Source organism: Galeopterus variegatus, unplaced genomic scaffold (assembly GCF_000696425.1).
Source record: "Galeopterus variegatus unplaced genomic scaffold, G_variegatus-3.0.2 Scaffold2113, whole genome shotgun sequence".
Lineage (NCBI taxonomy): Eukaryota > Metazoa > Chordata > Mammalia > Dermoptera > Cynocephalidae > Galeopterus > Galeopterus variegatus.
This window is the reverse complement of record NW_007728224.1, coordinates 35188-47863: the sequence shown is the minus strand read 5'-3', so window position 1 is coordinate 47863 and position 12676 is coordinate 35188. Positions and strand designations below refer to the sequence as shown.

The 12676-nt window shown below is 44.1% G+C and overlaps 1 pseudogene; it reads right to left on the bottom strand.

Moving 5' to 3' along the window:
* Positions 1 to 5182: 5182 nt before the first annotated feature.
* On the bottom strand, positions 5183 to 5605 carry LOC103596787 (annotated as a pseudogene).
* Between the last annotated feature and the right edge of the window lie 7071 nt (positions 5606 to 12676).

The following is a 12676-nucleotide window of genomic DNA, read 5'->3' as shown; positions in this document are numbered from 1 at the left end:
TTTCACCATGAAAAAAAATGATTTTTGCTGTCGTGTTTTGATAGATGCCCTTCCTCAGGTTCAGAAAATTACCTTCCTAGTTTTCTAAGAGAGTTTATCAAGAATAAGTATTGAAATTCATCTAATGTGGGTGTTTTTTGTTTTGCTGGTTGCTTTATTTTGCTGTATCTTTTGATATGATCATATGACTTTTTGCCTTTAATCTATTAATGGAGTGAGTTTAGCCAACAGTTTTGTCTTTAACTATCCTGGCATTCCTGCAGTGGACCCTACACACACACACACACACACACACACACACACACGCACACACAAACACAGCATATTGTCTTGCTAATATTTTTATTTGAGTTTTTGCATCTAGTTTAGAAGTTAGATTGGTTGATAATTTTCTTTTCTTGCAATTTTCCAGCTAGTTTGTACTAACATCATAAAACAAGTCGAAGAACTTTCTTTTTATGTTTTTATGGAATAGTTTGGATATGATAGAGATCATATTCCAAACTGTCTCCAAAGTGGTTATACCATTTTGCATTCCCATCAGCAGTGTATAAGAAAGAGTCCCACATGCTCACCAAAATTTGGTATAGTCAGCCTTTTTAATGTTAGCTATTCTAACAGGTGTGTAGTAGTATGTCACTATGGTTTTAATTTGCATTACCCCAGTGACTAACGGTATTGCTCATCTTTCATATGCTTATTTGTCATCTGTATGTCATCTTTGGTGAAGTGTCTGTTTAGACATATTATTACGTTGCATGTTTTCTTATTGAGTTTTGAGAATTCTTTACATAGTCTAGATACAAGCCATTTATCAGAAATGCTTTCCGAAGATTTTCTCCCAGTCCAGGGTTTATCTTGTCTTTCTGTTACTAGTGTCTTTCAAAGAGATGTTTTTAACTTTGATGAAGACCAATTTATTGATTTTTCTTCTTTTATTGATCCTGCTTTGGGTGTCATATCTAGGAAATCTTTGACCAACTCAAGGTCACAGAGATTTCTATCTTGTTTTCTTCTACAATAAGGACCGGCAAACTATGGCCTGCAGACCAGCTGCCTATTTTTATATGTAATGTCTTGCTGGAATACAGCCATATTCATTCTTTATGTATTTTCTATGGCCTCTTTCACACTACAATGGCAGAGTTGAGTAGCTGCAACAGAGACCACATGATCCACAAGCCTAAAATACTTACTATCTGGTCCTTTAAGGAAAAGTTTATCAACTTCTCTTCCAGAAATCTTATAGATTTTGGTTTTACATTTAGATCCATGATCCCTTTTTAATTAATTTCTGCATATGGTGAAAGATATGGATTGAAGTTCATTTCTTACAAATATACAATTGTTTTAGCACCCATTATCTAAATAATCTCCACTGAACTACCTTTGAACTTTAGTTCAAAATCACTTGGATCAGCTGCCATATATATGTGGCTCTACTTCTGGACTCCAGACTCTGTTCCATTGATCTGTTTATCTATCTTGACACAAATGTCACCTGTATCTATTATTGAAACCTTATAATAAATCTTAATATCCTATCGTGTTAGTTTTCCAACTTTGTTCTTTTATTTCAAATTTGTTTTGGCAGTCCTAGTTCCTTTACATTTCCATATGTTCTAGAATTGGTTTGTCAGTTTCTTTTTTTAAAAAAGTCTGCTCAGATTTTGTTTGCATTGTGTTGAACTATAGCCCAATTTGGGAAGAATTGACATTTTAACAATATTGAGTCTTCCATTCCACTAACATAGTATATCTCCCCGACTTACCTAGAGCTTCTTTAATTTCTATCAACTATGTTTTGTAATTTTCAGTGCACAGGTCTTTCCCATCTTTTGCAGATTTATTCCTACATCTCATATTGTAAATGATATTTTTAAAATTTCAATTCTGATTGATCTTGCATTGTGCAAATTTGGTAAACTCATTTATTAATTCTGGTAGCTTTTTTGTAGATCTCACTGGATATTCTACATAGTAATTATGTCATCTGTAAACAAAAACTACCTCCTTTCTAATCTTTCTAATCTTTCTAATCTTTCATTTCTATTTCTGGCCTTATCACACTGGCTATAACTTCCAATACAATGTAGGAAAGAATTCAGTCTTTCACCATTAAGTCTGTAGGTTTTTCTCACAGATGTTCTTTATCAAGGTGAGGAAATTCATTTCTGTTTCTAGTTACTCCAGGATTTTATCAGAAATAAAGGGTGGGTTTTGTCAAACGGTTTCTGTGTCTATTGCCACAATTGTATAGTTTTTCTTTTTTATATTGTAAGTACAGTGAATCGCATCGGTCAGTTTTTGAATGTTAAACCTACCTTGCATTCCTGGGGTAAACCCACTTGGTGATGACATATTATTCTTTTTATATATTGCTGGATCAGATTTGTTAAGAAGTTTTATATTGATGTTCCTGAGGGATATTGGTATTTGTCTGTAGTTTTCTTTCCTGATAATGTCTTTGTCTGGTTTTAATATCAGGGTAATTCTGCCTCACAGAATGATTTGGGAGGCGTTCCCTTCTCCTCAACTTTCTGGAAGAGTTTATGTAAAATTAGTATTATTTCTTCCTTAAATGTTTGGTGGAAGTCATCTGGGCCTGGAGTTTTCTTTGCAAAAGGTTTTTAATTATAAACCCAATTTCTTTAATACTTATAGGACTACTCAGGATATCTATTTCTTCTTCAGTAAGCTTTGGTAATTTGTGTCTCTCAAGGAATTTATCCATTCCATCGAAGTTATTGAATTTATTAGCAAAGAGCTGGCCGTAATGTTCCCTTATTATTCTTCTAATAACTGCAGAATATGTAGTGATGTCACCCTCTCATTTAGGACCTGGGTAATTTTGTCTTCTCTCTTATTGTCCTGGTCAGTCTAACAAGAGGTTTATTGATTTTACTGATAAAAATTTCAGAGGACTCTTTATTAATAAATAACTAGCTTTTAGTTTTATTGATTTTTTCCATTATTTTTGTTTTATATTTTGTTGACTTCTGTTCTGATTCTTATTACTTCCTTTCTTCTATTTACTTAGGGCCTTTTTTTATTTTCCTAGTTTCTTTGGGTTTTGCTTGTTTGTCTTGAGGGGTGTTTTTGTTGTTGTGTTTGTTTGTTTTTGCAACTGAACAGTAAGGGGATACAAACCCTTGATCTTGGTGTTACCAGCACTGTGCTCTACCAAGTGGGCTAACCAGCCAGCCCGTTTTTTTCTAGTTTCTTAAGGGGGAACCTAAGACCACCGACTTGAGAACTTTTTTTCTTTTCAATATAGGTGTTTGTGCTGTAAAGTTCCCTCCAAGTATTGTATCAGTGATATCTCATGGATTTTGATACAGTATGTTTTCATTGTCATTTAGGTAAAAATACTTTCTAATTTCCCTTTTGATTTCCTCTTGAATACATGAGTTATATAGAAGTATGTTACTGAGTTTTCAGCCATTTGGAGATTTTCCAATGTTCTTTCTGTTATGGATTTCTAGTTTAATTCCATTATGACTGAGAACATATTTTTTGTGACTTGAATCTTTTTACTTTCATTAAGACTTGTTTTGTGGCCCTTATATGGCTTATTTGGGTAAATGGTCTTTGGAGTGTATTTGAATGCTATTCTGCTATTGTTGGGTAAATGTAAACCAGGCACAGTGGGTGACAGCATTGTTTACGTCTCCTGTTTCATTACACATTTTTGGTATACTTTTTTTCATCAATTATTAAAATAGGATTATTAAAATGTGCAACCATAATTGTGGATTCACCTATTTTTCCTTGCAGTTCTATGAGTTTTTGCTTCATGAATTTTGAAGATCTGTTATTAGGTGCATAAACATTAAGACAATTACATCCTTTTAATTGTCCCCTTTATCATTATAAAATTACTTTCTTTAACCCTGGTAATATTTTTTACTGTGAAATTTACTTTGAGACTAATATAGCCATTTAAGCTTTCCTTGACTAGTTTTAGCATAGTATGAGGGTCATTCAAAAAGTCTGTGGAAAAATAGAATTGAAGATAATACAAATCTTTCCTCGAACTTTTTGAAGTACCCTCATGTACCTTTTTCACTGTTTTACTTTTAACCTATTTCCGTCTTTATATTTAAAGTGGGTTTTCCGTAGGCAGCATATGTTTCAGTCTTGCCTTTTCTTCCAATGTGACCATCTCTGCTTTTAATTGGGATGTTTAGACCATTGCCATTTAATGTAATTACTGGCACAGTTAGGTTTATATCTACCATCTTGATATTCGTCTTCCATTTATTCCTTCTGTTCTTTGTTCTTTCTTTCCCTTTTTCTGCCTTCTTTGGGATTAATTGAACATTTTTTGATGATGTCATTTTATCTACTTTGTGGCTCATTAACTATGACTCTTCGTTTTACTATTTTAGTAGTTGCTTTACGGTTTATAGTATACAACTTTAATTTATCACAATCTGCCTTCGAGTGACACTATACCACTTTACATGTGGTTTCAGATACTTATACCTACTGACGATGGGACACCTCCATTACCCCCTCACACCCTTTCACTATTCCTGTCATACATCTTACTTTCATAAAAGTCATAAACCTCACACAACATGGTTAGTGTTTTTGTTTCAAGAGCCGCTCATACTGCACAGAGATTCAAGTAATAACTGGTCACAGTGTGTATTTACCTGGATAGGTACCATGGGTGATGTTCTTCGTCCCTTTCATAGATCCATATTTCCATCTCCTATCATTGTCCTTCTGTTTGAAGGACATCCTCTAACATTCCTTGTATTGTGGGTTTGCTAATGGTAAAAGCCTTCAGTTTTTATATGTCTGAGAAGTCTTTATGTTGCTTTTATTTTTGACAGATATTTTTACGGACTATGAATTCTAGGTTGACAGTATATTTTTTAATTCAGTACATTAAAGATGCTGCTCCACTGCCTTCTCACCTGCATTATTTTCTACAAGAAATCTGTTGTGATCTTTATCTTTGTTCCTCCGTATGGAACATGTCCTTCCCAACCCCATTCTCCTTTTCTGGCTACTTTTATTATGGCTAATTTTGAGTATTTTGATTATAATGTGCCTTAGGTGGTTTTCTTCATTCTTATTGTTCTTGGGGTTCATTGAGAATCTTATATTGGTGGGTGTATAGTTTCATCAAATTTGGAAAATTTCCAGCCATTATTTCTTTTTTTGTGTGTGGTTTTATAATTTTATTTGACAATCAGCAGTTAGTTCTCATCCACATTGACTGTCTGCAGATTTTTGAAGGTGGTAACAGGTACGCAGGTAACCAAAGCATAGCGCTTGTTTGGTGAACCTTCATCCTCATACGTGTTCTGGACAACCTCACGTGGATACGGTAGGGGACATTCCTTATTCCTTTGGTCCAGACAGCTTTGTTGAGCCTGGTATCAATGCACACATCTGGAGTCCCCATCTCCTTCATAGCAAATTTCCGGATCTCTTTGAGTGCCTGAGGTGCACGTTTCCTGAAACCCACTGCATGGATACGCTTGTGAATGTTGATGGTGTATTCTCGGCTCACCACCTCACTGATGGCAGAAGGGCCCTTCTTCTTGCCACCCTTCTTTGCAGGAGACATCCTGCTGGGCCCAAGTTAGAAAGGAAAAAAAGCTCCAGCCATTATTTCTTTGAATATTTGTGTTCCTCTCCCTCTTCTCTTTGAAAGACTCCAATTACACATACATTAGACCTCTTGATGTTTTCCCTCAGCTCACTGGGTGAGACTCTGTTCCTTTTTAATGTTATTTTTCTTTTCTTAGTCTTTTTACTCTCTATTTCTTTACAGATACTTTCTATTATTGTCTTCAGGTTAACTAATCTTTTCTTCTGCAATATCCACTCTGCTGTAAATCCCATTCACTTTGCTTTTCATCTTGGACATTATAGTTCTTATCTGCCATACTTTGATTTAGGTCTTTTTTATATCTTCTGTGTCTGTTGTATGTTCAGTCTTTCCTCTAGCTTTGAGAATGTATGGAATATGGATAGAATGACTGCTTTGATGGCCTTTCCTTTAATTCTAACATCTCTGTCAATTCTGAATCAATCTCAATTGATTGAATTTTCTCCTCAGTGTGGGTTGCATTTTCTTGCTTTTGTTCATAGCTGGTAATTTTTTACTGGATGCCATACATTGTGACTTTTACCTCATTAGGTGCTGGATATGTTTGTATTCCTAATTATTGAGTTTTGTGGTGAGATGTAGGCAACTCATTTAAAAACAGCTTGATCTTTTCAAGTTTTGCTTTGATGATTTGCTAAGCATGTTTGGAACAGTTCTCAATCTAGGACTAATTATTCCACACTACTGAGGCAAGAATTTCCTGAGTAGTCTACCCAGTGTCCTGTTAATTATGAGCTTTTATAGTCTGGTTGGTGAGAGCAGGCACTATTCCTGACTCTGTGGGTGCTCTAGACACTATTCGCTCAGGTCCTTTTGGGTGATTCTTTCCCTGGCCTTGGGTAGCTTCCTCACATATCTGTGCTGATCAGTACTCAACTGAGTACTCAAGTTGGACCCCTGCATATCTCCAGACCTCTCTCTTTTCAGCTCTCTCCTCTCCATTAGTCTGCCCTCTCCTCCACCCAGGGATTCCACCAGGCTCAGGTGGGCAACCTCTCCCTGTAGCATGGCCAAGAAACTCTCACACACAGTCAGCTCAAGGAATCCTCAGCTTTGCCTTGTCTGTTTCTCACCCTTAGTGATCGCTGTCCTTTACTGCCTGAGGCCCAGTTGCTTGAAAACCACTGTGTCCTATGTTTTGTTCCATTTTTTAAGATATTTCAGGTGAGAAGGTAAGTCTGGTCCCTGTTATTCCATCTTGGCCAGAAGCCCAGCAGCTAAATTTTAAGTTTTGAGTCATCCCGCCACACTTGACTTCAGGGAAGGGGCGGGCACCTCCCATTTCTCCCTTTAGTGGGATGAGGCTCCCAGCACAGCCCTCTCCAGAGCAGTTCTCTCCACAAACCTCCTCTTGTTACCCACCACCCTATCTGTTCAGACCCTCCTGTCGGTAAGAAGTGGAAGAATCCTTGCAACCAACTTTTTTTTTTTTTTTTTTTTTTTTCTTTTTGTCGATTTCCGTGTCCGGCAATGGATCGCAACCCTCAGTGTTGCCCCCGCACCGGACCGGGTACCGGCAACGGGACCGCAACCCTTGGCGTTGCTCCCACGCCTCGCTCAGCCAGTGAGCGGGAACCGGTCTGCATGTGGGATCCGAACCCTCGGGCGGGAGCGCCGCCGCGCTTCCCAAGCGGCGCACTTATCCAGTGCGCCACCGGGCCGGCCCGCAACCAACTTTTGACAATTTTGTTTGAAAATCTGTTTCTTTATCTGGATCCTCATTTTAGTGTGTTATATGTATTTTATTTGAGTTTCTCAGTAAAAATTAAAGGGGATGATATACATAGAGCCTGACACATTGCAGGTACTCAGGGAGTATATATTGCCCCTAATTTATTTTAGTTTCTACCAGCCCGGCACCCAATCAAGTGAACCAAATCTTGGGGGGATTGGGGTGCACAGAGCAGTACCTCTTTGCAATGCCAGATAGGACAGGAGCCCCCCTTTTAACACCTGACTTAATCTCATCCACTGTTTTCACATCTAATACTGAAGAGAAATTGGTGGTATCTTTTTTTACCCCATACACTGGATTCAAGCAAAATAAATGGGCACAGAGCTGATCCTTCCCCTAGGCCAGCCCTGGGGAAATTTGGAAAACAGGCAATTAAGCGTGATCGAGCAGTTTGGCCCAGGAGGGAGATGACCTCGGCCTAACCATTGCTCTCTGGTGATCAATAATTCACAGCACTTGCCAGCCAGTGTGCTGCCTCCACTCATCCATCTCTCCAACCAGCCAGCCCAGCCCTTTCCAGAGGGGCCCCGAAGGCCCAATGCTCACCCCCTCTTCCCACCTGGGCCTGGCATTATCAAGGAAATAAGATTCCAAGCTTCTCAAGGGCAGGCTCCCAGGAGCTCCGAGCAGTGGTGCAGGGCTGGTCTCTCATCTGCAGACACACGTTCTTCATCTGTGAAGAGGGGACTGCAGTGAACGAAATCCACCCAGCCTACACCAGTGGGATGGCACTCTTCCCTCCCACTGGCATTGCCAAGCCCTCCTCTCATGACACTTCCTCCATGGAGCCTTCCTTGATTATTTCAGTGCTTGAAGTCATCACTAAGTCCTTATAGCATGTATTCGCCATTCATTAATTTTAAAAAGGATTGATCACCGATTAAGTATGAAGACTACAGGAGACACTGGAGAAGAAACCAATGAATAGCACCCATTCCTGTCCTCCAGGTCTCAAGGAAACCACAGTCCTGAGGGATGGGGGAGCAGATGGGACAGATGGATGGGGCAACATGATCACAAACCACACTGGCCACATCCCCCAGAATGAGGTTTGCTGCCCCAACCCCAAGCTCAACATTCCAGAGAGAGAGAAAGTGTCAGGGGCACCAAGAATTAGGGAATCTACACATCTCTTAGGCCAAGAAGGAATATTCACCATGGAGAGAAGCTAAGGTCTAAGGATCACCCACGGAAATGCTCCAAATACATTATTTCTTTCACTTCACCTGCAAAGACCCCATGTTAGGGACTCTTAGTATATCCATTTCACAGATGGGGAAATTGAGACTAGAAGAGGCTCAGCAACCTCTGCAAGTCACATGTGAGCCATGGATGAGACTTGGACCCAGGCAACCTGGCTCCCAGAGCTGAGCTCCAGACTTCTCCCCATGTTGAACATGGGCACCACCATCTAAATGTCATCCCTGGCCCCAGCATTCCATATCCCCCTGCCCCGCTTTATTCTTTTCTCTTTCGCACTTAGCACTAACATGTCACATATTTTAACGACTTACCTTGATTTTTGTTTGTTTTCCCCACTAGAAGGCCAGCTCCATGGGGCAGGCCTCTCTCCTGTTTTGTTCCCTGCTGTCTGTTGCTGCGTGCCTGGCACGTAGGAGGAGTCTTTTGGATTTGCTGGATGATTTGATGAATGAATGGGTGACCAGGGGAGGTAGTAAGTGACTCAGGTGGCCAGCTGCTGGTCCTGCTCCTCTCCCCAACACTGCAGTGCCTCCCTCAGGATAGTGGCACAGGCTGGCCAACGAGCTCCTACTGTGGGAAGATGGAGCAGGGCCAGCCAAGGTGTGTCTTGATGGGCTGCACCAGGGGGCCATGCAGGGCAGGGGGACCAGTCCAAGCATCTGTCAGTGAACCAGAGTCAAGTATGATGGTGCTCTCAGAACCTAGAGAGCCAGGGAGACAGTGACTGGTTCAAATCAAGGGGCAGCTGGGGCCTGTTGGGGAGCAGGTGTTGAGAGGGCCATGGCTGTGGCTAGGGTCTGCCCGCTGCTGAGTGAACTACTGTCCTCTTAGGCCAACTGGTGCCAGGGACAATGGTGAGGCTTGATCAGAACTCTGTCTGCAAGTGACAGAAAGCCAGTCTGAACAGCTCAGCAAAAAAGGGAATACAAACCCAGGCTTGGAAGCAGGGAGGTCCAGTCTCTCGACTGCCCAGGGTCATGGTGCTGAAGTCTGAGAAGGGGACCAGGAAGATGTGTGAGACCCTCAGACCCCCTCTGATTCCACCACAGCCATGGTGAATGTCTGCCCAGCCTCTACCTCAAGGACTCTGGCATCTTTCTGCATCTATTCCAAGGCCTTCGCCAATGCCACCGAGTCTTGAGCATGTGCAGTGTGGAGTGTGAAAGACCTGATGTCGCCCCCCCAGTCAACCCTCAACCAGTTTCAAAAATGAATCACTAGAAAACTTCTGCCCCCTGTCTTTCAGAAACCAGTTCTGGAGACTTCTGTATACTTCTCAGTGCAGCGGAGCCCCCATTCCCTACAGCAAGGACCCAAATGATGTACCCTGAATTCCATCCCAAATAAACTGCATGCCCCCCCATGCTTGTCTCAGGCTCTGCTTTAGGGGAACCCAAACTAAGATGCACTGTGGAGAGGGCCCCTCAGGGCTGCGAGAACATGCAACAAGGGCACAGGTGTAGGCCAGTCAGAAAGGAGCAAGCTACCCTTTGGCAGGAGGGAATCCTATCTGCAGAGCATGGGCCCCGGGTATGGGACTGGACTTCAGGTGGGATTCTGACCTGCTGTGCAGCAATGTCCTCCCAGTGGCCTGAAGACCCTATAGGTTCTGCTTCCTCTCCCCGGTCTCCCTTCCTTACTCTATTCCAGCCACACTGGCCTCCCTGCTGTTCCTCCAACACAGCATGCATGCCCCTGCCTCAGGGCCTGTGCACCTGCCATCCCCTCTCTTGGATCGGTCCAGTCATCCCTCAGATACCTGCAAGGCTCAGTCCCTCCCTTCCTTCAAGACTTTACCCAAATGCTACCTTCTTAAGGAGGTCAACGAGGTTCCTCCTACTTACAACCGCAACCAGGGCTGCCCAACTCCCCAGACACACACACACACTCCTACTCCTGGACTTTGCTTCTTCTTTTTCCATAGCATTTATCTCTTATTTTTTATCATGACTACTATTTATTGTCTGTCTCCCCCACCAGAATGTCAGCTTCGTGTATTTTCCATTGTTGTATCCCAAGCAGGGCACACAGTAGGTATCAGTGTGTGTTTAGCAGGTGGATGGTGCTGGAGTGCTGTGCATAACATAAAACAAACACAGTGAATCCTGACCGGCAAGATGACACATTTGTACATCTGGTATGCCAGCGGTGCTCTATTAGAAATCTGACACACAGTAATGGATTTACTGCAAAATAAAAGATAAATTCACGCTGGTGTCTTTCTGAAGAGAAGCCCATGTCGGCAGCCGGCTCTCCACACTTGCAGTTGGATCCTCCCTTGGAGGATTGCAAGTGCAGAGGGGTGGGTACCCTGGGCTCCACTCTAATTGCTTCTAACGGTTCCCAGTCCTCTGGGCTGCATTTAAACCCTCCCCCAGCCCCCACCCCGATTAATGGTTTTCCCTTTCTGTCGACTCTCTGGTCGGGAGCCATAGCTTTAAAATCACGACCGCCTCAATATACTCTGTTACTTAGCAACAGCCATAAATCAACAGAACATGCTGGAATGTTCAAGCAAACCCTCCTGGCTATTGGATGCTTTGGCCTTTTTTAATCTAAGCATGTCCCTTTGCCCCCAGGCCTTGGCTGCACCCAGCTTTCAGCCTCCTGGTTTTAGAGAGTACCTGGGTTTTGACATTTTTAAACCACCTTGGGGCCTGATTTTTCTGCATGAGTCTTTTGTGCTGTCTTGGCACTCTGGCCTGCGCCCAGGGACAGGACCAGGCAGGCTTGTCTGCCATGGCTGGGGCAGGGCACTGTCCACCCAGTCTAAGCACCTCCATCTCAGCCCGATAGCCAGAGGACCCAGGTTGGCCCTGCAGAGCATCTGGACACACAGGGGACCTCCAGTCCTTCCTGCAGGCCCCCAAACAGCCCGTCAACACAGTACCCCCTGGGTGGGTCAATGTGGATGTGAAGTCCCTCCCCAGGTGTCCAGGGGACCCCTCGTTTGAACACCATCCAACACTCACCCACTCAATCATTCAACAAACAGTTACAGAGCACCTCCTGCATGCCAGGCCCTGCGCCAGGTCTCAGCAGGGTCCCTGCCCTCAAAGAGCTTGCATCCCAGCAGGGGGAGAGCTGAATGTAACACAGCAATGGAAAGCAATGCTGATCCCCCAGACCAAGGACACCCTGGGCCAGGCTCGGTGCCAGACACTTGGGCTCCATGAGGGGATGAGACCAGCGCAGTCCCTGCCTGGTGCAGCTCACAGGGCCGGGTGGAGGCTGCGAGCACACAGAGTGCCAGCAGCAGTGTCCAGGTGGGTGCAGGGGCAAGGCGGGCACAAAGGCCTGCATAGAGGAGGAGCAGGCTGTTTGAGCAGGGAGGAGGCCATGCGCTTGGCTGGAGAAGGGGGCTCCACTGCGAAGCAACTTGAGCCACACGGCCATGCTGAGCCATTGCTGCTGGGTTTGGAGCAAGGGAGAAACATGAGCAGATGGGGTTTATTCAGAGACCTCTCCTGGCTGCTGTGTAGACAGAAGCTGACGTGGGGGCCAGGCCAAGGCAGGAGATAGTGGAGGAGGAGATGGCACAGGCAGGCAAGGTGGCCTTGGCCTGGCCTGGGACATACTGCAGGGAGGGGGCAGGCACCAAGAGTGCTCACAAGACGGACTCCACAGGAGGGTTGGGAGAGGTAGGGGGACCCTGATGTCCATGTAACAGAGGAAGCTGCCCATGGACAAAGGCTACAGCGGGGAGAGCAACTGGGAGGGATGCTGAGCTGGTGGGGCTGGCCCACCCCACTGACCGAGGACCCCACTCTCCCTCCTGCTCAGTCCCCATGCTGAGAGCCACGCATACGGGCGAGCCAGCTAGCAGCTCTCTGAGTGTCATGGTGAGAGCTCAGGGGCCACGGATGGGCCACCACACAGCCCGATCCCCCTACCACTCACATGCCTGCCACACCTGACCTCACCGAGTGACACAAGCCAGTGTCAGACCAGCAAATGCCACACCAACCTGTAAGGAGGACGGGGGGCCAGATGCGGCAACAGAGGGCGGGCCACACAGTCCTAAGGCAGGACCTGAGGCCTGCTGCCCAAGCTCCGGGAAAGAAGAGACAGCATCCGAGGCACTCCTGGGTCACTGGTGCCCAGCG